This window comes from Pteropus alecto, unplaced genomic scaffold (genome assembly GCF_000325575.1).
Source record: "Pteropus alecto unplaced genomic scaffold, ASM32557v1 scaffold11, whole genome shotgun sequence".
In the NCBI taxonomy this organism is placed as follows: Eukaryota; Metazoa; Chordata; class Mammalia; order Chiroptera; family Pteropodidae; genus Pteropus; species Pteropus alecto.
This window is the reverse complement of record NW_006431956.1, coordinates 2,289,003-2,315,762: the sequence shown is the minus strand read 5'-3', so window position 1 is coordinate 2,315,762 and position 26,760 is coordinate 2,289,003. Positions and strand designations below refer to the sequence as shown.

General features: G+C 43.4%; 2 long non-coding RNA genes across 15 annotated transcripts; one reads left to right on the top strand and one right to left on the bottom strand.

Moving 5' to 3' along the window:
* Nucleotides 1–1,626: 1,626 nt before the first annotated feature.
* Nucleotides 1,627–21,089, bottom strand: LOC102893802. Of its 14 annotated transcripts, none has more exons than XR_003044806.1 (9): nt 20,930–21,089; nt 15,210–15,380; nt 13,700–13,795; nt 12,819–13,568; nt 10,863–11,017; nt 10,654–10,748; nt 8,088–8,151; nt 6,572–7,961; nt 1,627–5,316 (listed from the first exon to the last, which is right to left on the bottom strand). It is a non-coding gene; the product is annotated as an uncharacterized LOC102893802 (long non-coding RNA). The 14 variants fall into 14 exon arrangements; XR_003044808.1 differs by lacking the exon at nt 8,088–8,151 and having other exon boundaries at nt 1,628–5,316; nt 6,572–7,663; nt 7,895–7,961; XR_439097.3 differs by having other exon boundaries at nt 6,572–8,151.
* An 11-nt stretch (nt 21,090–21,100) lies between these two features.
* On the top strand, nt 21,101–26,483 carry LOC112475635. The gene is made up of 2 exons (XR_003044809.1): nt 21,101–21,537; nt 23,343–26,483. It is a non-coding gene; the product is annotated as an uncharacterized LOC112475635 (long non-coding RNA).
* Nucleotides 26,484–26,760: the final 277 nt, after the last annotated feature.

Here is a 26,760-nt window from a genome sequence, read left to right as displayed (position 1 = left end):
GCCCATAGATTTTTACCCAAGCTTACCTACGTGAATGCTTTAATTCTCACAATGACCTCGTGCAGGAAGGATTATGTCCATTTTTACGACGAGAAAAAAAGAAGATGAGATTCAGTAATTATTGCCTAAATTCAGAGCCAGAGCCCACACTTTTTCCACTACGCAAAGCTTCTCCTTCCAAAACAAAGTGAAACCGTGTGAGGATTTAATCACACCTCCAGTCCCAAAGAAATGTCAAACCAGTCGTATCCAAGAGTTATCTAAACTTCCACCTTAATGGCGCGCTAGCAGGCGTGCTCTACTTAAGACTAAGGGATTCAACTTCATTGTCTCCCTGACACTATCTGCTTTTTAGTCAAAGAGTCTATGAATTGAATTCTGCCCAGTCATTTCTCAAATACGAACCTAACTCTCCCCAACAGGCAAAACTTTCCATTCGCCTTCATGGAGTAATACAGAATTAACGGGGGTGGTGTTTTAACAAGCGAAAACTGAATAAGGACAATGAATCGTCACCCTCCTCCCACCGCCACCTTGAGCCCCCTCCCTCCTCTCCAAATGAAGGTGAATAATAATAGCCCTTCTACGGGATTTAAAAGCAAACAGCTGAGACTATATTGACATAGGTCAGAAATCGTCACCAGTCACTTCAACTCCCGGTCTTTGCACCTGAGAGTGACAGTGGCCTCTGTGGGTCTCAGAAAAGATGGGAGAGGGGTCTCCAGATCAACACCGGTAATGACTCATCCCTGGGTGCGCCTTCTTAATTAACAGAGGAGTCTCACACTCTAACACTGCCTGAGGGATGTCTTCATCAACAGATTTTGGGTTTAGACACATCTAGAGTTGGACATAATTGCTATTTTTATAAAATGGTAGAAAACAGGAGAGCCTCGCTTTAAGTGATGGGTTCAAATACTGTCCGAAGCACAAAGAGTTAAGACCGAATTCTTCTCTCCAGAAACCCATCAGTTGAGTCCTCTCCCTAAATTTTTCCCTAGCCAACTTACCCGTAAACTCCCGTTGCCGAAATTAAAGCTCTTGGAGGCTGTGTCCTTGGTACTAGATGCAAATCACCAAGCAGCTCTAATGAATGCCCGGGCCCAAAACATCAGGGCCACTGTTTTTGACTTCAAAGAAACTTCGACATCGTCTTTCTAGCCTGACACCCATAGTTCAGAGACGAGAAAACAGAGACCCAGAAAGATGGAGTGACTCGTTCAGAGCCACACATCCAGATGGCAGCAGAAGTGGACGAGAACCCAGACGAGAAACTTCTCTGTGTTATGAGACATGCATGTGCTCTAAGCAGAGTGTAGCGGGCGAACAGGAAAGGGTCGAATAGTAATTTGTGACTCTGAAAATGACTCTAAGGAAATTAAAGAGAAAACTTACAAATGGAAAGCACCAGTCAAAGGCAAGCCTCTCTTCCTGACACCACACCCGGACGGAGCCAAGACGTAAAAGTCATGAGGGCCGAGGGGACTGTGGCAGCGCAGGTGCTTAGGCCAGGGTGCCTGTTCCCCTTTCATCTGCGGAATGAGGTCTGAGAGGCGAAAACAAAACGCTTTTCTGATTTTGCAAATGGAACCCACACATTTTTCTTTTCAAAGGGAGAAGAGAAGACGGTGTTTTTATTTTGAAATAGATTTAGGATGGGAATACACAGCCCATTCTGTGGGTGATCAAAACCGAGGGCCGCTCACCCCTAAAAACAGACCTCCCGTGTGTGATTTTTAATATATAGAGAGATCTTCTTAGGTGACAATCCCCATAAATCCATAGAAGGCCCGTTGAAATCATTGTTGACTGGCCTGTAAGTATCATAAAGTTTGATTTCGAGTTGATTTTTTTCTCAGTGAGGCCTCACGTAACAATCGTTTCCTCGTGATTGCTGAGTTTTAACGTGTTCATGGCGAAGCAGTATTTTCTCGTTCCTTTGAGGGGGGAAAAAAAAAACCCCTCACCGAATGCTTTAAAGAGATTCTTACCTCTTGGAGGCCAAGCATGAAACTGTTCACTGTTCACCTGTGCAGACAGACCCATCAGCTCTGCCCAGAGGTCATTCGAATCCACCGCAAGTGGACACGCTTGGTTCCAAGAGCTAACCATAAAGATGATCATTGCCTTGTACCCGCAAGTGGGATTGCTGGACCCTACGGCCGTTCCGTTTTTAATTTCCTGAGGAATCGCCATGCTATTTTCCACGAGGCACCTAACGTACTCAAACCCGTAGAAGCAGAGAATGGAATGGTGTTGCCAGGGGTCTGGGGAGGTGCTGTCCAGTGGTATAAATTTTCAAATATGCACTATGAAAAAAGCTCTAGAGATCTGCTATGCAGCGTTGTGCTCGCAGTGAAAGATACCGTACCATACACTTAAAATGTTTTAAGAGGGCAGATCTCATGTTAAGTGTTGTTTTTTTTTAACCACACACACACACACACACGCACACAAGTAAATTCCTTGTACTGGTGTTAAGCACAATAAACAAAACAGTGAAACCTATTTGAAGGTACTTGTGCGGAATTCGTGTTTTGACAACTTGGCTCAGGTTAGTTTGAAAGATCCAGAGAGAAATCTGAAGTCACACCCACTCAAGGAGAGGTTTGTTTAGTCCTGTTTATTTTATGTCAAAGGCCACAGCTCTTGTTGCTCTCAAGTATTCTCGATGGTTCTCTAAGAGGTATGCTTTGCTGCCGTGAGGTCACAGGTGGAAGTATTTGTACACGTGTGTGCTATCACTAAAAGTCAACAATGAGGGACCCCCTGCAGAAATCAGGGAATGCAGGCCCAGCCAGTCAGAGACCGGAGTCACATTGTCCCCACCACACCCCTTTCCCATGGCCAGAATGAAGCCACTCGAATTCAGGCCATAGGCCACACATCACTGGCAGAGCATTGACACCAGTGAGGAACAACCTGAGTCCCTCCCCCTTGCCTTTTTAGGATGAGCGATTAGTGATTGCGTTTTGCTATTTCCCACACATGCCTCGTAGGTACAAATAGTTCAGTGTCCAAAAAGCCATCCAAATTTCTCACCGTGTTCTCTTATTCAATCTCATAGTCATAAGAATGTATTTTTCCCGTGAGACTTAATAAAGCTCTTTTTCTTTTGAAGGGGGAGGAAAGGAAATGCCATCGAATGTTTTTATTTTTTTGTAAAATGGAGTGGGGGGTGGTTAATTAGAAGAAGGGGAGGAAGGAAAAAAGAAAGGGGGTCGAGGAGGGAGGGAAAAAGGGTCTGAGAAGTTATCACAACTGATCTGCACAGAAAGTTAACATGTGCGCTGCCAGGAAGTTGATGGCTGCTAATATCCTGGCATTAGAGTGTTTTGACATGGGAACAGCTCTCACTATTTACCTACCACGTTTTCCGTAGATTCTCCGAATGCAGGAAAGCACAATCGCGCTCCCATTCACTCTTTCTCTCTCACTCTCCAGTTCTGTGGAGGAAAGAAGCAAAAAGCGCAGCAGGAGCAGGTAGCAGCGGAGGAGAATGCCTCATCTCGTTGCTGCACCACGGTCCGAGTTCCCACGGCACGTCTGAGTTTTCTTGCCCCTTCAGCTGGGCACGTAGTGTTTTCGTACAGTTTTAATGGGGACAAGGAGAAGTGCTGGGAAGGATGCTGTTAACTGGTATGCAGAATGGATACCTCGGACTGTCCCCGCCCGGTTAATCCTGGCAGCCTCCTTCCTGGTCAGTCATACTCTGCCCGTCCGCCAAGCGCCAGTGCATCTCCCTGTGAATTAATCATCGCTCCTTACTTCTGTTACTCCCAGGGGAGGGGGCTCCCACCCTGGGGGCAGGAGACGCCGGGCACAGCCCCCGGCTTTGCTGGGTGAGGAAGCAGAGGCAATGCTCTACACTGGAGAGGCTTGTGCTGAGGCACAGGGACAGGGTGGCAAAGCGCTCGGTAACCGCTACGCAGACAGCGGGAGCTAGGACACATGTGCCCAGTGAATACACGGCCGCCGGCTGGGATTCTCACGGGAGGCGAATATCAGATGTCTACCCTTCTCCATGACGGCTTTTTATTGTTTTCAAGATACATGAGGTGGTTATCATATGATATGAAGAGTTTTGAGTCAGTTTAAAGAGGCCTGTATTAGACTATAGCTGTAAGACTGAATACACACACACACGCACACACACACACACGCACGCGCGCACACACACACACACACACGCACACACACACACACAGGCCAATACCGATTAGTTGATCAGGCTGTGAGTTCAGAGTCGGACTCTCAAAATTTGAATCCAGGCTTTGCCCCTTCCGTCCTGTGCATCGACCTCTTCTTCAGTTAAATGAGGATAATAATATCGCCTGCCTTATAGGATAAACGTGATATATAACGATATAACGGACTAGAACAGCGTCTGCATGCGATCAGCCAGACGAGGGCATGGATTTCCGCCTGTGTTTGCAGTGCTGGGTAAACACGGCACAGAATGACGCTGGCACATAGCATGTGCCCAGTGGACACTGACTGAAGATTCACTGGCAGCAGCAGTGAGCTCGGCTGTGAACTCAGTCCTCCTCTGGCCCCTGCGGCCTGAGTCTTGCATCTTTTTCTTATAAATGGAAAAAGCTTGGACTAAAAGATCTAAGGCCCTCCCAAGTTTTAAAGACCCAAGTAATTTTAACTATATTTAGATATCTCTGCCAAAATTCAAATTCGTCCGCCTTCAAACTTTGCCGATCGTCTTCACCAGATATATATACATATATTTATATACACAAAGAAACAGACGAAAAACTCCCTCGTTTAATCGCCCTCCGTTCCTCCCCTCCCCCGGAGTGACCGGTGGGAACAGGCGCTGCCTGTGTTGTCTGGGTCTGAGCTCAGTAGGGGCAGCGACTTCAGCGGGGGAACCTGTGGGCCCTGCCGCAGGTGAGAGCAGGTCGGGGGCCGGGGAGAGCAGGTGGGGGGGCCGGGCAGGGGTCCCCGCGCGGCCCAACCCCGGGGAGGGATGGAGGGGAGGGACGGATGCAGGGATGGAGCTGGGCCGGCGGGGCCGCGGCTGCCAGCAGAGTCCCAGCGGCCCCGCAGAGCCGAGCTCAGCATGTTTCTGCAGCTGTTTTGACGATGCTCCGCGTGTTCCCATCACTACCGAGATGCTGCCGCCGGCCTCCTGACCGCAATCTATTAGCTCCAGTCGCTCTGAGCGACTCAGCCCGGCCGCAGCTTCCTGCTTACCCCGCGCGCTGGGGCGCCGCCAGCCCCCCGGGGCGGGGGGTGAGGGAGATCACGGTGCCATTTCAGCCCACCTTCACCACCAAGCGTCCTTACTCTCAGGAGGTATTCCTTTTTTTTTTTTTTAAAAAAAGAAAAAAAAAGGTCGTCCCACGCTCTGGCTAACAGTTTCCAACAGCGCGCGGTCGGCTTTCCCTGCTGACCTTGAGACACCACAGCGTTAGAACTTAATGCGAACTAGAGCGGCCAAGTCCCGCGACCGAGATCCAGCAAGGTTAGAGCCGCCCCTGACCTTGACAGAGAGGCAATGAGACCTTGTTTATAAGGCGTGTTCTGCCCTCTTGCTCGCTTTGTTTCGTTTGTGCTTCTTTAGTGAAAAATTGCAACTGTGGATGTGCGGGCGGTGTGTGTGTGTGTGTGTGTGCGCGCGCGTGTGCCTGAGCGTGCGCGCGCGTGTGCCTTGCACACAAGCTGGAGGGTGAAAAAAGATCTGAAAGATAAATGTTTTACGTGGTCCTTTGGTATAACTGGGATGAATTCGAGAAAGCAAGCTCTTGCATGGAAATCACGAGCTCACCGAAGAAGGGAGTACAATAAGTTTTCTTAAAAAAAAAAAAAAAAATGCCATTTATTTCTCTGCCATTTATTTCTGGACCAGGCAGGACAAGAGTGAACGTTTGAGGGGCCGCCTGCCGACGCCCTCACCTGCTCCAGGGGCTGGAAGGGGGACAACCCAAGTCAGCACTTTTCTATGTGTCAGTTGAAACTACAAAGGCGACCAAAAAGAGGTCTAATTCGTTTTTTTGTGTGTGTTTTTTTTTTTTCTTTTTGTTAGCTTCAGTTGGGAACGGCAGGTAGAAGCTGCACTTTGGTTTTACTTTTTCACCACGGGAGCTATAAATAGACGAGCGCGTGTGGCTTTCTGGCTAAGTTACCTACCCTTGCCTGCACCTCACGATCCAGGCAGGGGCCCGAACTCCCACATGGGCAATTGCGGGTCATGGCTCCCCACCTACATTTTCCACAACATGTGTGCGGAAAGAAGAAACGGGGCGTGCGAGCGCGCGTTGTGTTGTTATTTTTGTTTCGGCTTTGAGTTCGAGATGTATCCCACCCACACTGTCGATTCTGGGAGCAAGGCCACCTCCCAAACGCCCCGAAGAGACGCCCAGCACCTGGAGCAGGGTTTGCTCTCCATGCATCCAAAAATACACCGACGTGTTACGTTACAGAACTATTCACGAGCGACCTACCGACCGGCTTTATAGGATGTGTGCTGTCTGTCTACCAGCCTGCGTTTTCTAGCACCTGCTTTTATTTCCCGCCCCCACTCCCACCCCCATTTGGTAAAGAAAATTCTTCTCACTTTTAGTCGATGGCAGTCTGGGTAGCAGAAAGTCAGAGAAGTCGGTTTCTATTTCTAGCGAAGCCGTGAACCCACTGCGTGGGCATGAGCAGGCCACTAGGGAGCCAGACGTCCCCGGCAGTCAGATGCGGTGATGTCCCCCACCTGGTCGTCAGGGCGGTGGCCATAGAGCCACTATGAACCATTCACGGTCCCTGGTTTTTTTTAGAAAGGAGACAGATTTCTGGTCCGTACTTTCCTCCAATTTGTCCAAATGTGAACAAAATAAATAAGCAAAGAAGACATGCCCTCGACACACACATACACTTTTCCTTTTCCCTAATCTTTACTTCCGGTTCCACCCAAACTGTCCAAAAACGAAAAAACAAATTGCTTTGATCGTCTTCTAATTCCATACTCTCCTCCCTCCCCCATTATGTTGCGAGTTGGACGCATATTTACATGCTCAAAACCGAAGTATCCAGGCTAGCCCATGCTACATTCCAATGGTGAGATTCTGGAATCATCAGGCCAGCTGGCATTTTGGTCACTTATGTTAAACTTAAGCCTTGATTGTTTTCTATGTCCATTATCGGCTAGTGCAGCTGCTCAAAGCCTGGCACTGATATGGTCAAAGTGGTTGACAGGGGTGAGTCCCCAGGAACCAGGTCATGCCTCTTACGGCCACGACCACGCGTGTCACTACCCATGGTTCCTTCCCGTCTTGGGGTGTGTAAGTTGGTTGCCGAGGATATACAGTGAGAGAGGAATCAGGACCAGAAACCATCCTTCTCCCTCACTGGGTCGCTCTGTGGATAAATAAGACAACGTGGGTGAAGTTCCTGGAGTATATTAAGTGGTCGAGACGTGGTAGCTTTCATTATTCCAACTTCTTGAATTCTGCCAACCTGCAGTAGCCTGGCAGAAGTCAGTCGGACTCCCAGAGAAACTGATTTCATCCTGCCCTTTGCATGGATGCTGACTGATGGAATATATCCTAAAAGGTGTGATTGGCCAATGCTCACGTTTGTGGATGAAAGCCTCTCCAACGCTTATTCAATTTCACCTCGGTTCAAAGACAGTTATTGAGCCAACAGACTCCCGCATAGAATCCTACAGAAGGAAGTGAAACCAGAAATAACTCTCCTGACGTCTGAATGTTTTTCAGAGCAATCGAATTTGGGAACTTCACCTGACAGCTGCCCTAGAAACTTGAAGATGTTGAACAATTAGCAATTACTACGCAATCGCTCCCTTTTGCTCTCTCGTGCCCAGTTTGACCCATTATTTGACAATCCCTTAATACATCCCACATGCGGACGTTTTGACAATTCATTAACTAACCTTCACAAAACTCCTCCAAGGTAGATGGATGAAAAGCACTGGGGCTTTATCTCCACTTTTCAGGAAACTAAAAACAGAAAGGTTACGACTTACCCCAAAGTCACACAGCACGCTGGAGGAAGGGCCGGGATTGATACTAATAAATTCCGTCTCGAGCTGTAAGTCTCATCCTGAGGGAATATTCCCGACTCACCACGAAATTCGATATAGTTGCTCAGACCAAGTTCAGCTCTCTGATACTTCCTGGAGGGAGTAGCCTTGAACAGGGTCAGCCAGAAAAAAAATAGAATTCAATAAAATTGAATTCAATTTAATAGGCAGAGAAAAAGAATAAGGAAGATCGTCAATAGAGAATCTTTCGTTCATGCAGCCAGGTTGTCAAGCTGTCAGCTTAAGCTGGCATCACGGGGACGATGCATACAGAAATATACTTGACTAGGAAAATGGTAGGTTTCCTAGTACTGTCAGAGGAAAACAAAGACTTCTAGAAACAAAGGCGGAGGTGTCTTGGGGCCATTCAAGACAAGTTTACAGTCAGTTTCTAAGTTCGAGCTCTTGCAATATTTTTGGCTACTGCTTACAGCGTTATGGAAGGCCTTGCTGAGGCCACCAAGTCATAATGTTACTTTGTGTGATGATGTATGGCTTCCTGTCCTTTTGTGCTTTGCATCCCATCCTTGGTCTCTTTCCACGTCATTCCCGAATTGTGCTAACTCCTGCACTTCTTACATGAAGCCGAAGTCCAGAGCTGCTCAAAATGCCTTTCAGAACAATACAACCGCCCGAGGAAGTAATTGCTCTGGGGAAATATTAATGGACCAGATTATTGGGTCATACAATCTAGAAAGATACCTGTTCAGTAAAAGGCTACATCGTTCAATTATGTGTGGCTTGTGATTATGCTTAGGCACAAGAAGGCAGTGTCACTGGTCGACATTATACTAATCTCTTGACATACAAATGTCCTTCCTGATGGAGAGCCAGCTATGAGAACACAATTTGCCATCGCAACACGAACACAATGCAAAACCATCCTGGGCTGACAGCATCTTATTAACCTGCCCGTTATTTGGAACCGTGCTTCAGGTGGCCTTTACAGGTTTGTATGCGAGGTGTTTATTTTTTAAAAGTTATTTACCACCTGCACATGCTGTGAAGTCATATGGCAATATTTACCGCTTTGGTATGGGAGGATAAGGCATAATCTTTTTTTTTTTCTTATGTAAAGACTACTAGGATGCTACAGCCGTAAACAGAGAAGTCCAATGCACAAAAAGGAAGAGAAAGTCTTTGAGTCAACCTACACGTGAAGAAGCAGAGTCATTCCAAGTACCAGGTGCCACCACACACCTGACCCTGCTGAGTAGCTCAGTTGAAATAAGAGGAAATTAGTCTTAAATGCCACGAAATAGATTTATCGCAAAAGGTCCAATCACAAATAAATTTTTAAGCTAAACTTTTCGCCCCTTACATTACCGCGATTGTCAAATTTCTGAATTGTTTCTCAAAAGGCTTAGTCGGAATATCAAAACAGTGGCAATTTCACAGACCAAACATTGTAAGTTTAGCATTCTGTTTCCATTTGCCACAATCTGAGATCCTCCTGGAAAATGATGCAGGTCCACGATGAAAATTGGTAACCAACAGGCAGAGCAGCCAACAGCCTCTACAATGGATGGTGACTCATGGGGCTTTGAAAATTCAGTCTCTCGGTTTCATGGGCAACGGCCTTGGCTGCCTTCATGGTCGATTGGAATGGAACTAAGAAAAATGAAGAGGGGCCAAGGGATTGCTAGCTCGTGGGGATGGACTGGGGACTCTGGCTTGTAAACAAGTTTTGTGGTGGCCAGACCTGAGATGATGTGGGCAGAGCTATCTACTGCTTTATAGGAAATCATTGTAATGATAAACTTCATAACTTTAGAGTATGACTGTGTTTTTTGTAAGACACGGCATTCAAGGGACATCCTTTGGTGACATTGCCCTGAATCGCTTCCTGTTTAGTTTATTTATTATGTAACCTTCTGATGCAGTGAGCGATTACATTTCCTATTATATTTTCTGGCCTCCATTGTATTTTTATTTAATACCATGACAGCCTCTGGTTGTGGTTGGGAGCTTCTCAGTCCGATCTGCTGGCCAGCTTGCACTTTCTCTGTCTCTCCAGACGACTTTAAAGGTGGGAAAACGCCATCGTAAATTCATTTGTTTGATTGTTTTTCAAATTACACCTGAGAACAAAGCTGCTTTCATAGAGGAGGTATTGTCTGTTGGCTTTTTTTTTTTTTTAATCACGATACCACCCCTTTTCAGCTCTGCACTATAGGTCCCCTCCCGAATATGGAAAAATGGGGACATCTGAGCGGTGTCTATTTCATCTGGCTTCTCTTCCCTCTCCTCTCCCTCATCTCTCCTCACTAAGGCATTGGGTTCTCATCTAGCAGTTTCTGATTCTCGTTTTTCAAGATTGGCACCAATAGAAAAAAGAGCTTATGAACACCAAGCTAGATTCTTATCCTACTGGGTCTCCTCCAGTGGGGGTGGGGAGGGTCAAGTGAACACACAAAGGAGACAGGAGGATATGGGAAGGTATGCACAGGTGAATCACTGAGCCGTTGTTCAACCTTAAGGCATATTTAAGACCGGACAACAATAGCAATTAAATCGGACACACAAGAACGTAAGCTGCACTAGGGCGGGAGATCAGCACACTCACTCCCGAAGACATCGCCACGTCCCTCTGCCTGTCCTCCTTATACCTGTCTTGTTGGGGATGATTCAGGCACAACTGGCAGCCACTCTCTTGGCTTTTCAGCATTTGGGATCAATTCTAGCCACACACCATTCTGTGTACCTGAAACGAGCGTGGAAAACTGCCCTTCAGACACCCTGGGTGCCATGCGTGCTCCATCCCCTCCCTGACTGGCCCGAGCACCCGCACTGGGTCCTGCAACTTCCCTTCACCCACCAAGGACCCCCTGAGCTTCCTCACTCCCATAAAGCAGATTCAGATGGGTTAAATGAGCCTCCTTCTCCTGGTCTAGGAACAGTGGCTGTCAGGTGGAAAGTGAATGATGATCAAGAACTGGGTCAGGGAGAGAGAATGTGGCCCATCAGCTAAACCTAAAAAAAAAAAAAAAAGATATTTTTGAGGCAGAAGATAAGAAAACGATATCATTCTAATTTTTGTTTCTAGCTAGAAATAGACCACTATTTTTGTGAGGTTATACAAAGGTCAGTGTTTTCTAGTGCACGCTTCTATGCTTCTTTCCTGATTACATCAAAAAGGTGTTATAATTTCCTAGAAGAGTTATATCTAGCAATATTTGTATGGTTATGGAGACCCCCTTTGCGAGACATAGGCAATTCGAGGTTTTCTCCATCTAAGTTTGAAAGTGTTTGAAACGTCCGGGGAGTTCTCGGATAGTGTATGAATTTCTTTGACCTATTGTATTTATTTTTAATCAATTTGATGTTCCCTCCAAAAACCATAAAACATTGTCCAAGTGATGCCTCCACCTCAACTGTGCAAAAGTTTGGGGCTGCTTCAGAGGGTAGAGCACCCCGGATCTGCAAGGAAGGGTGTGTAAAGTGAGTGACTACAATTTAGGGCGCCCATCTTGTGAGAGATAAAGAAACTTTATAGTTCCTCTCTAGGATCTCTTACAGTTTTCATAAATGTTCATGAATCGAAGTAATCAAATTCAAGCTGGAAACATGTGGGGTGTATGTGTGAAAAGTAAGGTATTTTTGAGGGCGTATATAAAAGAAAGCTAATTTAAGTGAAAGAGTCAAGACTCTTACTCATTTTGAAAATAATACAATGTCTTTCCTCAGAAGAGCTCAATTTGACTTTTGCCTAAGAGCGATCAGGCCCCTGACTCACTCTTTTTCCTGTTCAAAGTATCAACCTCAAGGCAGTGAAAAAAAAAGCAGAAAACTTTTATGAACAAAATGAGCAAATCAAATAGATTTCTTTGAGTAGGTGAAATGCTAGAGCCAATTGATTTTTCTGGGGTCGACTATCAAATTAATGGTGTTGTTTTTAGTGTCCATAAACCAATATCTTCTATGTAACCACACATATCCACATAACACACCTTCTGATTACTTATCTGTCATCTGTCATCCTTACCTCAGAACCTTTACCTCCAACCGTAGTTCAAAACATTGATATACACGTTCCCCGTGGAGCCCTTCGACATTTAAAAAATTCACTTGCTTCAGGTTTACTTAGGATACAAAGCCTGCAAATGACTATTTTGTCAACATTTTTAAAACAACTCATGACAAAATAGTATGCAAGGTATTGTTCTTATTTCTGATTTTGTGGTGACCGAAAGGCCATACAGCCCACCAGATAAAGCTGCTATCGATTGTAGGAAGAGAATTCATAACTCGTTTCCAGAAAGAGCTGCTACCAGGTAGACGTCTAAGGATAGTTTCCTGTATTTTTCCCTCCTTATAAGAAAGTTCCATGCCTGTGTTATGTATGAATACATTACGCATCTTAATGTGTGTATATTATCACCCGGGTCATTATTCAGCAGACATTATTCACTTGAAAACTATGTATTTAAATGAATATAAAGGCGTATTAGCATATCGTGCCTATTTTCAGATGGTTAATTTCATTATGGGGCAAAGAAACATCAGCCCTTCTGTTTATAGCTTGCCCCCTGCAGCAATAAAACTCCTGTAGAAACACTGAAACCAAATTAGTCCCTCCGTGTGTCACACAAAACCATTGTGGGGGCAGGAGAGTGTGGAAATTAAAAGCGAAAACAATCAAAATTAGGATTGGGGTTCTTCTTTGAACACCAGTGAACTCTGCTACATAGATAAAAATATAACTGGCTATAATGTAACATTGGAAAATGAAAGGTCATTTTAGTTATAAATAACTACCGAACGAGCTACACACATGGTCTTGTTTTGGCCTGTCGTCACATCCAGGGAGGAGACGCCTTCGAAGGCGGCATTTTACTTTCTTGGGATCGGTTGGCCTTTATCTTTTAGGTTACACGACTTCTATTCTCCTTTATCTTAAAGCTCTGGTTTTCTTGCTCTCATTGACCCAATGCCAAAACGTAAATTTATCCCTACTCGAATTTGTGCCAAGAGCACAAACATAACGTTTACAAGCTCAAAAAAAAAAAAAAAAAAATTTTTTTTTTCTATGTAACTAATCAAGCAGAGAAACGATAGCTTGTCACCATGCTTCCTTCCCAGGGTCTCTTCCACGGGCAGCGTATGAGCAAACGTTTCCATCTAGATGTCTCCTTGGCAGAGATTGTAAATCATACCCCGTGTCCCTCACAGCTAGACAGACTCGTCGACCGCATGGATGGTTTATGGCTTTAGAATTCGAGCAGGATCTGCAAAATAGCCCTTAACAAACTTATCACCAGGAAGTGTTGTTGTCCACCCGAGCTGGTGCACCAAGCAAAAGAGGAATCTGTCTGTTTTCCTTTCTCTGGGGCATTTCGAGTTATTAGGCAATACAGCCTATTTCCTTCCTTCCAACCCGAGAGGTATTGTGAGCAAACAATGAAAATCCAACTCTATTCATGTTTAAATTTCGCCATTGTGTGTCCTCCTGTGTATTTTTCTGCCTGGCACCACTGAAGTGCAAGATCCGATGTGCTTCTGGACAGAGTTCAGCTCTGGTGACCTGATGATGTAAAAACACAGTGGGTTACAGACGGCGTCCGTTTGTCAGTCCGTCGACGGCGTGTCGCTCTGCGTCTTTTAGCCATTTTTTTTGACTTGGTAAAAGCACGTTCTCTCTAGTCTCATACTTACATGTTCACAAAATATTTTGGCTTTCCCTTCACTCTCGAGTTCAGCCCTCAGCATTATTGCGGCGTGGCCCACACAATTAACGCGTGACGCCCTTTACTGCAGAAAAGTCCATCGGGGGAAAAAAAATACATGTATTTATTGTTAACTTTTAGACATACCGAAAGGAGTTCAATAAATGGATTTAATGCTTACTCAAAAATTTAAGAATCCATTAGGAAGTTCTGTTTTACTGTGTCAGTGCGATACAGTTCAGACTGTAATCGTACCCTTTCCAAACCCCATTTAAAGTAAACCATTTATTTTTTCTACTTTTCCCACAAGTGCCTTAATGTAGAATTTGGATACTTTTCAGAAGAGACCTGTGAGGTAATGCATTTGAGAGACATAACAATATTTATAAAGTTTGGAAAAATCTTTTGCTTAAACGAATGGGGGGAATCATTTTCAGCGTCGGCAGAATGGATAATACTATTGATACTGAATTTGGTTGTTTCCTGTGACTTTAATAGCAGATGTGGGGAGCGAATTCTCCTTATTATTATTCTTCAGTGGTTTATAAGGCAAGAATGGAATTTTAAGGGTTCAGGGCACATTATTATAGTACTAAAAAAAAAAGTCATATTGTTCTCATTTTTCCAATATTGCATTTTTCCTTTGGTGCTATAGCATAAATTTTAATTAAATAGACCAATAAAAAAAAAAGACCTAACATTTGTCCTTATTTTACAAATAACGTTTCCCCTCTTGGGAGGATACAAAGAGCTTGATTAGACATTCACATTCGTGTTCTCTGCTCATCTATTGAAAAGTTTAAGGCAGGAGCCAGAAGTTTTCTCGTATCACAAAGTGGGCATCCAATCTCAATCGAGAGAGAAGGACGTTCTGGTCGCTCCGACTCACTCAGTCTCCGGGCTGCTGTCACTGGAGGTGGAAACTGCAATATGAACACCTGTCCATGAGGAACTAGACTTGAGATAACCAGCTCATTTCACACAGACCATTGTCCAGCCATCAGATGGTAATTACTTTTAGTCCCCATCAGCCTCGCCTGGATTCCGGCCAATGGGTTGTGGGTGGAAGGGTCTGTATCACATTTCCATTCATCCGAGCCATCCAGTCTCTTTCTTGCTTGTTTTCAATTACATCGACATGGTGGCTTTGGCACATAGTAAGTAAATAGCAACGTATTCAAAAAGAAAGGTCTGAAAGCCAATATCTGAAAGATACTCTTGAGGTTTCACCGAGTACAATGAAACTGGCACAGAAATTCTGGCATTCGGACCCAAAGTCAGAAAATACAATTAATTAAGTTAATTGTGGTGAATTCGTAGGATATTTCATGAAAGCCAAAAGCAGCAGATGAAAGTCTAGAAAGCAGTGGAAATGTTACCGGATTTTCTACGAAATAAATAATTAGTAAATGAACTAAAACATCGATCCGATCAGAAAAAGGGCATCGGAAGCGTTGCTAGAAGATTGACTTTCGTTCTTACCTTTTTAACACACCTACCTCGAAGGAAGAAAGTCCCTGGACAATCCTGATGTTCTCAGACCTTCCAGAACTGTAAGATGATTTCACTTAGTGTGTCCTTTCCTTCCTTCTTTCTTTCTTCGTCACGGGTCCCCTGGCTCTTCCCGGTCCGTGCCCGGAAGTTTCCCAGGCCAAGACTAACACTGAGAGCTGAACAGTAGAAATGATCGAAATTAAAATAAAGCAACTACTTTTTAATTACATGACCCTTGTATGGAATTCATCATCAGGTCTGCTTTTCTTTGATGTTAACTATCTCTCCCAAACCCTTGAACCCAGCCCTCCCGAGCTTGTCACCCCCTGCTGGTTAATCTTCACCCGGCTCCCACCTTTTTTCTCTTCTTTCAACCTAGGGCAAATTTAAAATACGAAATTTCAAAATACCCGGCATGCAATAATCTTATTTTTCTCTTTACTTTTGCTTTGTTTTATCTCACCAAAAAGCATTTTCTCTGGAATGGGAAGAATTATGTTCTATCTTTGTAGGATGTTTTGAGGAAGTTAATTCAATATTTCAGCAAACATTTCTTAAAAGGGAACATCCAGGTACTTTGCTAGGCACCAACCACACGTGATATTTACAAGTATCGTTTGATCTCTCAAGGACATTAAAACCAAGAAACGAAGAGAGATGCTTAATGTAAATAAATAAAGTATCCTTAAATATCCTGAGTATTTTAAATTCTAAATAGGATGGAGTAGAAGTGCAGAGGAGGGGGCATAGGAGTATTAGAAAACCTTTTCAAAATGGTGACTCCTGAAATGGATCTTGAGGGTTGAGTAAAAATTACCTAGCGGAGTGGAAGGGTGAGTGAAGACCCAGAGATAGGAAATTGCATATAATGGGTCGGCAGTATTTTGAGCATGAAAGAGGCTGTGACAAAGATGAGATGAGAGAGATTTCATAGGGCCTGTCGGGTGCCCTCCACTGAGAAATCTAGGCTCCTTCCGGCACTCAATGGAGAGTCACCAAAGTGATCAGATGATTATTAGTAAATGACTTCACTGACGCAGGGTGGAGGATGTGTTTGAGACCATTGCAATAAACGGTAATAGACGCTGGGAGCCTGAAATAAAGCGGTAGCCAGGGGAGCTGGAAAGGGCTGGACAGGAGAGGCAATAAAGAAGTACAATTTTGAACTCGGTCATTGATCGGAAGCCATCAAATAAGAGTCATAGGTGTAAAAATAAATTACGTGCTGTTCTTACTGCTTTACTCATATAAAACTAAAGTGGAAACGCCGCTAACAGTGGGGTTCAGAGTTGCCCCCCGGGGGAGGAGTGCAGAACGGGGGAGTCAGAGAGCTGAGTATGCGTCCTGGCTCCCACGTGTTCTGGCTTAGCTGCTTCGCATTTGTCATTTAGGCCCTTTGAGCCTCTGTTTTCTTTTATCCACAGAATAAGGAAGTGATGAAATATAATTTACAAAATTACCTGGCACATCATAGGCATTCGCTCAATGTTATTCAGACTAAGTATCTTTTAAAAGAGAGACAAGGGACACCTGCTCATAACTGCCAGCCACGTGGCTGATAGGAAGCAAGAGAAGTAACTGGTTGGCAGCCGTTGAAGATGACATGGCTCCTTAGAGCTCATGCATCAAGCAGTTTATAAGAAAAAGTACCACAGTCGCTATGCTCTAGAGTTATAACCACAGCCGAAGGCAAGTCCTCATGTGGGCACGGGGTGGAAACAGCAGCCTCATCTACAGAAAGCCCCACACCTAATGGCACCTTCAAACATGCACACTATGCCCAATAAAGACACTTTGTACAGATTATTATGAATTTTCATTTGATCAACTTTAGGTGGTTTTTAATGACTTTTTACTTTAAAAATAAAGGTCTTATTTTAATTCAGGGTGGTCATTGCTCATTCATCAGATATAAACACGAGAAAATGGTTTGGAGAAGATGCTGCTTGCAAACTTCCGCTTGTATATTTACACATAAACAACTTTCCTGATACATGTATGTCTATGAGATGAATGTAAATCCATCAATCCATCCAGGTGAAAATCTAAAAGCATTAGTACTCGAGTGCGTAATTATTAGGAATCGATTAATTGTTGATCTTCATAAGACTATAGCTTATCCTCCGGCCCAAACAATGAATCAATCAACCAATATTTGTTGAAGTCACTGTAAGCAAAACGTAAGGTCACCGAAGCGACAGCAAAGGAGATGTAATTACAGACCACATGGAGCCTTTGAATCTGAAACGCAGAACAGCCTCCCAAGGCGTGGTGAAAGATTATCTGCGACAAAGGGAGTCTCCGCAGAGTACCAGATGATGGTGTTAGCCAAAACCGCTACAGAAGTTAAAAAGAGAAAGAGCCCACCGGGTCACGTGATCAGAAAGCTTCGAACGGTGTTGAACGGGGACCAGATACGAGGATGAGCAGCTTTTATGCGTATGAGAAGAAAGAAAAAATAATTGTTTTGTGGCATCTGCTATAACATCACTCTGTTCTAGATTACTATTTATACAAAAAAAAAAAAATGTCAAGTAAGAAAATAGAAATGTTGCAACAACATCATGGAAAGGGACTTCTGTACTCACCAAAATAATAGCAAAGTTCTGTAAACAATATAAAAAATTATTAAGGAGATATTCTACATTCCTTGTTTGGTATTAAATCCTCCAAATCTGGTGTGTATTTTACACTTAACAATAGATCTCAATTCGGTCTAGCCTGGTTTTAAGGACTCAAAGGCCACATGTGGCTGATGCCTTCCATATTGGACAGCACAGGTCAAAATCAGACATTTGTTACGTATGTAGGTGAGATTTTATGTCTTAGCTCCACAAATCCATAGAAAGCTGCTTGAGAATTGGGCCTTCAGCCTCCATGTGTCTTAGTACCTAGATAAGTGCTGAGCACATAGTAAATGATCAATAAACATTCATCGATCGTTAGCTGGAACTCATACGTGGAACTTAAGCATGTTCTCAGTTACACCCTAGAGAGTATATGCATATCACACTCGAGATCATTCTTTCTACACCAACAAAGAACATATTCGCACCTGTCAAGCTGATGTTCCGATGTGATACAATAGGTTGGTTAAACAAAATGATCAATCCAATTTTGGTCCCAGTAAGTTTTCTTTAATTAAAGAAAACCCTTAGGAGGACAAAGTCCACACAGCTGACGTGAGTTCAGTGTGTTGCTGCTGTTGTATTGTTACTGAGGGGGGTGGTGGTGTTACTATATCTAGAAAATAAATTTCCAAATATTATTTCAGAACAAATCAAAAATCGACAGAACTGCAAGGATAAATAGACAACTCCCGATTATTTTAAGAGATTTTAACAAATCTTACTCAATAACTGACAGAATAAGCAGACCAAAAAAAAAAAATCAATAAACACGTAGAAGATTTGAACAACAGAATTTATCAACTCGATCCAGTGGACCTACAGAGGACACTGATAATTGTAAAACTTATCTTTTCCAGCACATATAGAACTGTTTCAAAAACTGATCATATGCTGAACTAGAAAGCAGATCTCAATGCATTTCAGTAGATTGAAATTATGCAAAGTATATTTTCTGAGCATAATGTAATTAGGCTGGAAATCAATAACCACCCCCTCCCCCAAAAAAATCCTTGCATGTTAACTAGAAATGCATATTAATTGGAATTTCAGAAATATACTATCAGACAACTCATACTTTAAGATCGCAATAGAAATTAGAAAAATACTACATATTGGGATGAAGACAAAGCTGTGATTATAGAAATTTTTCTAAATTTAAATAAATATATTAGAAAATTTTTAAAAACCTGAAAAATCAATGACTAAGCAACTGTCTCAAGAAATTAGAAGAATAAAGACAAATAAAATTCAAAGAACATAAAATAATAAAGATAACAGTAGAGAGTAATGGAATGGAAACAAGCACATGTATTAGAAAAATTCGGCAAAGTCAAAACTCAGTTCTTTAAAAAGACAAATAAATCCGAAGAAACCTGGCAAAGGCACTCAAGAAACAAAGAGAGAAGTCCTGAAAATATATCATGAGCTTGAAAGGGGGGTTATTATAGATTCCCCAGACATTGAAAGGATAATCAAAGATATCATGAACAACTTCATGCCAATAAATCTGAAAAATCTAGGTTAAATAAATTCCTAGAGAAGTACAACCTTCCAAAACTGACAGAAAAAGAACAGAACGTGTGAATAGTTCGGTTGCAGAAACGGCCTCTGCGATTTGAGGACATGCCAGGCCCAGAAAGCACCTCAACTGTGTGAAAATAAAAGAGAAAACATTCCCAGACTCAGGCTGTGAGCACATCACGCTGGAACCCAAACCCAGGAAGGATATTGCAGGAAGGAAAATTAAAGGACGACCTACTCATGGCCAAGATATGAACATCTCAAACAGAATATTAGCCAAAAAAAAAAAAAGAAATCTAGAACTATTTTGAGAAAAATAATATATCGCAACCAACTAGGGTTATTGGAAGTATGCAAAATTGGTTTAACACTCAAAAAGTCAAACATTGTAATTCTCCGTATTTACAGGAAGAAAGAGCATGTTTCATCAAAGTTAATATCCATTCCTAATTAAAAATACTTTGGGAAATAAGAATAGAAAGAAACGTTCTCAATCTGATAAAGCATTTCTACAATAAATAAATAAATAAAAGAGAGAGAGAAAGAAAAGAGAAGACTAAAATCTTGCCCTTTGAGATCACACACAAGATGGGGGTGCCCACTATTAAGACTTTTATCACATCTTGAACTAGATATTTTAACCACTGATGGGGGTGCCCACTATTAAGACTTTTATTACACCTTGAACTAGATATTTTAACCACTGCAATAAGGGAAGGGAAATAAATAAAGGCATGACGATTAGAAAGAAAATCTTTAATTGTCATGATTTATAGACAATAAGATTCGGTGTATAGAAAATTGAGAACAATGTGCAGGCAAATTATTAGAATAGCTAATTTGGCAAGGTTGCTAGAGGCCAATACACAAGGTCAATACACAAAATCAATTGTATTTATGCCAACAAACAAATAATTAGGAAATTCACAATTTTTAAGACACCAGTTATAATGGCACAAAAATATAAAATACCCAGGCATAAATATAATATATATCCATACATATTATATACATATACTATATGCCATATATATATATGCAAGAGCACAATTGAAAAACTTTTTAAAGGCTTAAATAAATGGATGAATAAAACATGTTCAAGAATCAGAAGCCTCAGTATCGTCACGATGTCATTTCTTCTTAAATTCATGAATCCGCGGATTCTAAATGATAACGATAGAAAGTCCCAACAGGATGTGTTGTGACCTCGATAACATGATTTTTAAATTTATATGAAAATGCTGAAAAGATGTGAAAGTATCCTTATGTTTTGCATTTTTCCTTTCCATTCCCTTTATTGCTTCTCCCTTCACTTTGGAAACTTTCCTAGGATGCCACGTAGATAGAAGAGGCTCCATTTGATATGAAACCGGTACCCTAAATTTAAATCAGGGGAGACTCAAAAGAAAAATAAATTCCAAGAAATTATCCCCCTGACCGATCATTTCCAAGCGAGTGGCTCGGCAGTTGCGGGGTGGGGGGCCTCCCCCACACACTCTCTGCCGTACTCATGATGAGATAGATAGTCTACGAAGGCCATTTCCCCCCGCAAAAAGCAGTCTCCCCTTATCTACCTGTTCCTGCATCATCAAATCCTGGAGGCGTCAAGGCAGAGCCGGCCTGAGTCAAATGCTGTGATAGGCATTATGGGGCCAGTACTCCCACCCCTAAGACACAAAGGCACAAAGAGGGAAAGCAGGGGAAGTCTATGCAACGGAATGCGACACAGCCCACTCTAACCTTCGCCACAGTCTGCTCCCGCCACCCACGCCAGAAGTCAGTGAACCGATGGATTACTGCTTCATGCTTTGCCAGTGGTTTCTGATAGCTGCGAGATGAGCTGTATCTGAACAAATCCAAACCTCACGGGAGAGATGACTTCTCACTGGGCTATTCATATCACAAATATTTGTTCCGCCTCGACATGGCATTTCTAGTTATTTTGTTTCTGGCTTGTTAATTTGGGGCTTTCAGTCAGTTAAGGATATTGGCATGCTCGCTCTACCAGACAGCATGGTCAAAAGGGTCAACCCCAAGCCCTGTCTATTCTTACCTCCCCCGACATGGGCACTCGGAGACTAACCCAAGCCAGCTAAGTAAGAACCACGCGTGGAGAGGAGTTTGGCTGGGTGTGAGGACCCCTCCTTTGCTCCCTCGGATGCCTTCTGCCTGTCCTGGCGAGGTAAGAAGCACTGGGAGGCGCTGAGGATTCATGGTAAAGGGCAAGGCTGGGACTGGGCATTACTAGCGGAGGTGATAGATATTTGGGGAATTCTAATTCGGTCCAGTATTAATTTGAATTTGTAAATCTTTTATGGATCGCCAGACTGAGCAAAACCAATGCTTTGTTCCAACTCTACAAAGCCAGCATCTGAAGGGTGTATGATTTAAAGCGTGCACTGTTCATATCACTCTTTGAAGAAGTCACATGACACAATTTGAAAGACTCCATAACAGTCATTCAAACATTTCCCTGGTGACAACAAAAGGATTTCAAAGTTAAGTAAACTGCCTAGTCCATAATTATGCCTAAGAAAGAGAGCTTTCCCCACTTCGTTTACAACTATACAGATGAATCCAGCATTTCTGATTACCGATTATACTCATCAGCTGTTCCAAAAAGGAAAATATCTTCCTTAAAAGATGTTCTATGGCCTTGCCGACTATAGCCCAAAGTGAAAAACATTTAGCGATAGTCCCTTGACTGTGGCTTCACTGATTAACTTATGTGGCTAATTACCAAACTACGATTTAGGCAATGTAGACACATTTTAATGTTAATAAGGGAAGAATGAAATATATACTACATGAAACAAACAAAAAAAAAAGTGTTTGAGGCTTGAGTGGTTAGCAACCACAGTTGACGACTTTTCTCAATCTACGCTGATTTACAGTTGATATTCTCTGACGAAAGAAAGCAATAAGAAATATTTTTTAACAGAATGATATGGTACTTACGAAACAGGTTTATTGTCAAGGTCCTTGAACTAATTGCTTCCTTCCCTACCAAAATGCCAGACACTTCTTGGGTAGGTAGTTGGCAAAACGTCTTTTCACGATGTAGGCAAGTTGCCCACTTTTCTTGCTAAAGGGGTAGGGCTAACACTCTACGGCTGTGTAACCGGGGACTTAGGTGGATGGGCATGCAGTGCTGTGAAATTTCATAATCCATGTAAGAAGTCCAATCAGACCCTGGCCTGGGTGACCAAAACAGAGCCCAACCGACCGTGGCTCAGCATCTGAAGGCAAAGCAGAGTGGGCCTTAGTTTTCGAAATGTGTTCATCCTGAAAGTCTCCTAAATTGCATGAAACTCCATTTTTCCTGCCTCAGAAGATTAAGTGTGTGTCAGTCGCTATCAGAAAGTAGGATCTCTGCTTCCAAGAAGTCAGGTTATTTCAGGCTTGCTGCCACTGCCTTGTCATTTGTCTAACCCTGAAAGCAAACTTTTCTCCAAGAATTATCTTCTAAGGACCCTTGTACTCCTGTTATCCTTTGCAGGCTATTTCATTATTTTATTTAAGTCCTTTCTCCACTGGCCACCCAGTCCAACCCCACAGCACCGCGAGGAAAGGGCTAAACTCTTTATACGCGACTTGAGATTAAAGCAGTACGCTTTCTCCTTTGGCTTGAGTTATTGGGTGAGTCAGAGGTTCAAATCCTTCTTTTGCTCACTTTACACAGAACACCCTAAGTCTTGTATACAAAATAGAATAAAATTAACTAATTATTCAAGGGCTATTTGTCTGTTTCTAGATGAATCCGACCCTTTGGGGTTTTTTCTTGTTTGTTTGCTGTCGTTTACTTTTTTTAAAAAATCTCTTTGATTATTTTATGAATCATTTAGAAATGGACAAAAACTCTAACTTGGAAAGATCTGATTTTTGTCCAAAATAGCTAATTCAGGAGTCTCCTAAAAACAGCAACGCCTATAATTCAGGCTTTCATATTAGTACACTAAAATGGCCAAATTCTGCTGTGCTTTTCAGAGAAACTCTACCATATTGAGTGCTTGACATCAGGAAACTCCATCAAGACAAGAACTATGGCGACTTCAGCACCTAACTCAGCTGGACACGGAGCAGGGCCAAACCTTACCTCAGGCCAAATTTTATAGGGGGCTACTTAACTAAGCAGGGACTGGGGCTGCTCCGGCAGGGGGAACACAGTGATCACCCAGAACCAAAGTCCTCCTCATTGTCTTTAAAGATGTCTATTTGACCTCTCTGTTGGAAAGGAAGTATGCACTTATTTTTGAGTTGTTTTGAAATAATGAAATCAAGTAATGAAGGGCATGAGGGTTCTTCAGCATCACAGTGGGTTAAACCCCCCAGATAGGAAGCAGTGATAGTCTATTTACGACACCCGAATTCCCCTGTAGACTTGGGGGGATCTCAGTCCCGAAGGAGTGGCCTCTGAGGGCACAGTAAGAATAGTTCCATCTCAGGACGGGCATGTGGCTATGTGAACACATATCTCTAAAAAAGGAAATGATCGAAATAACTAGCAAAGCTTCATCTCGCCAGGACCAACAGCGTTTTTTTCATTTATGTTTTGATTGTGTGTGTGTGTGTGTGTGTGTGTGTGCGCTCGCGCGTGCACGCATCCTTTCTCCCTGCAAGGGTTTAGAACTCTCCTATTGCCACGCTACCAGGCCATCGGGCCGTTGCTCACTTGAGATGATAACGAATGATGATGTCACACTTTTTAAAAAACAAACCGCAATGCAACCCGTAAATCTCAAGAACACGGCCAAACGCTGTGCTGTTCCACATTTAACTAAGATTTGCTCCCCAGCTACATACAAGGCACCTAAGCCAGCTCGGTGGCTCGCCGGGGCTGCTCTGCCCCGATGACATCATCACTTGGCTTTCCAAATGTACCTCTTAGCTCAGGCTCTGTTGGCCGCTGTCCACGTAAACACGGCTTGATGAATGCTGCAGAAAAACTGTGAATCACGGATTCCACTCTCGTATGGGAAGTCAGAGTGTCAATTTTTCCTCGTTTCCAGCACCGAGCATTTGGATATTTAATGCGGCATCCTTAGCAACGACATAGAAAGCACCCCGGTGCCCGGCTGCCAGCCTCACGCCGCCCTTTCTGTCCGAGCAGCTGATCCATCGCCGCCTGGATCACCTGCACCTTTACACCGAGCTGCATTCACGGCTCTGCGCGGGGGGCGGCCGGTCACGGGCACGCGACACGTCTGTCCTTTGTTGCGGGGACGAGGGCAACAAAGAGAAGTCCTTGCCGTGTCTCCAAGAGGATAAATGGGATTCTGTCCCGCAGTCGCAGATGCTCAGGGCCGGTCAGAGCCTGGGCGCGGCCTTCGTTCGCTCTGTGAGCACCGCCGCCTCCAGCAGCCAACGCCATCGAATGCACCTGATGGTTAAAGCAAGCAAAGCAGGGCAGCTGGAAGCCAATGTTCTCCCAGCAGGAAGAAGAACGCCATAGATGCCCATCTTTACAACCCCTCAACCAGGAGAGTAGTTTCAGCGTTGTAAACGGTCAAGACGCGAATTGGAGGAATTAACGCTGCGGCTCTGAAAGGCTTCCTAGCGCCAGGCTGCGACAGGCGGCCCACTTCGCTCCGCCAGCCCTGAATGGTTAAAAGAGGGTGTGTGGGTCGGTTACGCAGACTCGTTGGGTAACGAACACTCACGACCCGTGAATTGCTTCTCAGGGATGACTAACAGCGGGGATCTGAAAATAGAACGTGGAAAACGTTAAAATGATATACTGGGGCGGATCGTTGTGTGTTTGCCACAGTTTTCTCCCTGCTTCCAAAAATTAGGAAACTGTAAAGCATCGAGAACTTTCTTCTTCATTCCTCCCGCATTATATCCAAAAAAAGCATTGCAGGATCGCACCAAACATTTCATGAAATCTTTCCTGAAAACCAGATTGTTTTCCACTTCGATGAGTCAGGAAAGGAAGTGGTGTTTGTACCGTGACTCTTAAGGTCAACTAAACTCAAATTACTCAAATCAGTCCAAGGGAGGAAGTGAATTTCCATGTCGGCTCCAGAGTTAATATCTTTCTAATGTGATCTGCAAAAAGTTGGAGCTGGTATAAGCGATGGTGAGCGGTAACAAGCAAATCTTCAGAAGTTAGCGAATCATTTCAACTCTTTTAAAGAGGCTCAAAGTTTTATGATTCCCATCTAACAGTGCCCACGCACGCGTGCATGCGTGCACACACACACGCACGCTCACACACACACACACACGCTCCACAGGAATTGATCATTCAGAAGAAGGACTTAATCGGTCTGGTCAGATATCAACATAGAGTTCAGAAGCTTCTAAATAATTCATAAAACAGACCGAAAACTAAGTTGCCAATCTAGAGGGGTATCATTTGCTTAGAAGTTCATGCATAAGACAAGCAGAGATGACGGATCACCACCATACCCACTTACGAAGCAAAGTAGCAGCATGGGGTCCGTGGTGCTTTCTGGAACCCACAGTCACGCCCTCAGGACCATTCGTGATCCTCCGATATTTTCAGAACTGTTCATTGCCCGAGGTCCGCCTTACAAACATAGAGTCTACAAGAGTCCCTCGTCTTGCACAAGACCACAGAAATGCTGACACCCCCATTGCAAAATATCCACTTTTATGGCCTCTGCGCAACATGACAAAGGTGATCTCGCAGACGCAACTGAAACGTTTTCCCACACCAAATTCCGAAATGAAAGTCGCCTCGAAATGTAATATTTTTAGGATATGATATTGGTGAGTGGAATATCTAAGGCTCAGAGCTAAGTGTGAGGGAGGATCTTTGGCTTGCCTCTCCGCAGGTGATTTTTAAGGAAACGCTACTGTCAAAAAGCAAAACGTGAAGCTGGAAGCCATTGAGATACGGATTTGGTTAGAACATGCACATTTGAACGTCGCTCTAACCAGTCGACATTAGGTCTAGATGTCAGCTGTGTGTCGTTACGTTACTTTAACGCTCTTATTCATAGATTTCACGAAAAGGAAGCGAGGATGCCTCACTCACTCTCATTCTTAATTGAAACTCCCCAAAAGCCCCCAAAGACCAGAGGGAAACAAAAACACCATTTTTGTTTCCTCTGAAAGATGCTTTCTTTGGGAAACAAAATTAAAGCAAATTAGAACACTTTCCACATTTTATTTGAATCATTTGTCTTCTGCTTATTCGCTAAGGCCATCACATAATCTGGCTGGAGTTTTGGGGACTTCTTTGGTGAGTTCGGGTACCAGTCTTCCCCACTTATAAAATGGTTTATTGATGAACACTCCGATGCTTTCTAAGTCCATGATTCTAAAGACCTATAGCATCATCTCACTTAGAGTTCGTTAAGCTGCCTATAATAAATGAATAAATAGTAGTGGTTTTAACAAGACGCACATTTATTTTTCTCTCACCTAAAAATAAATC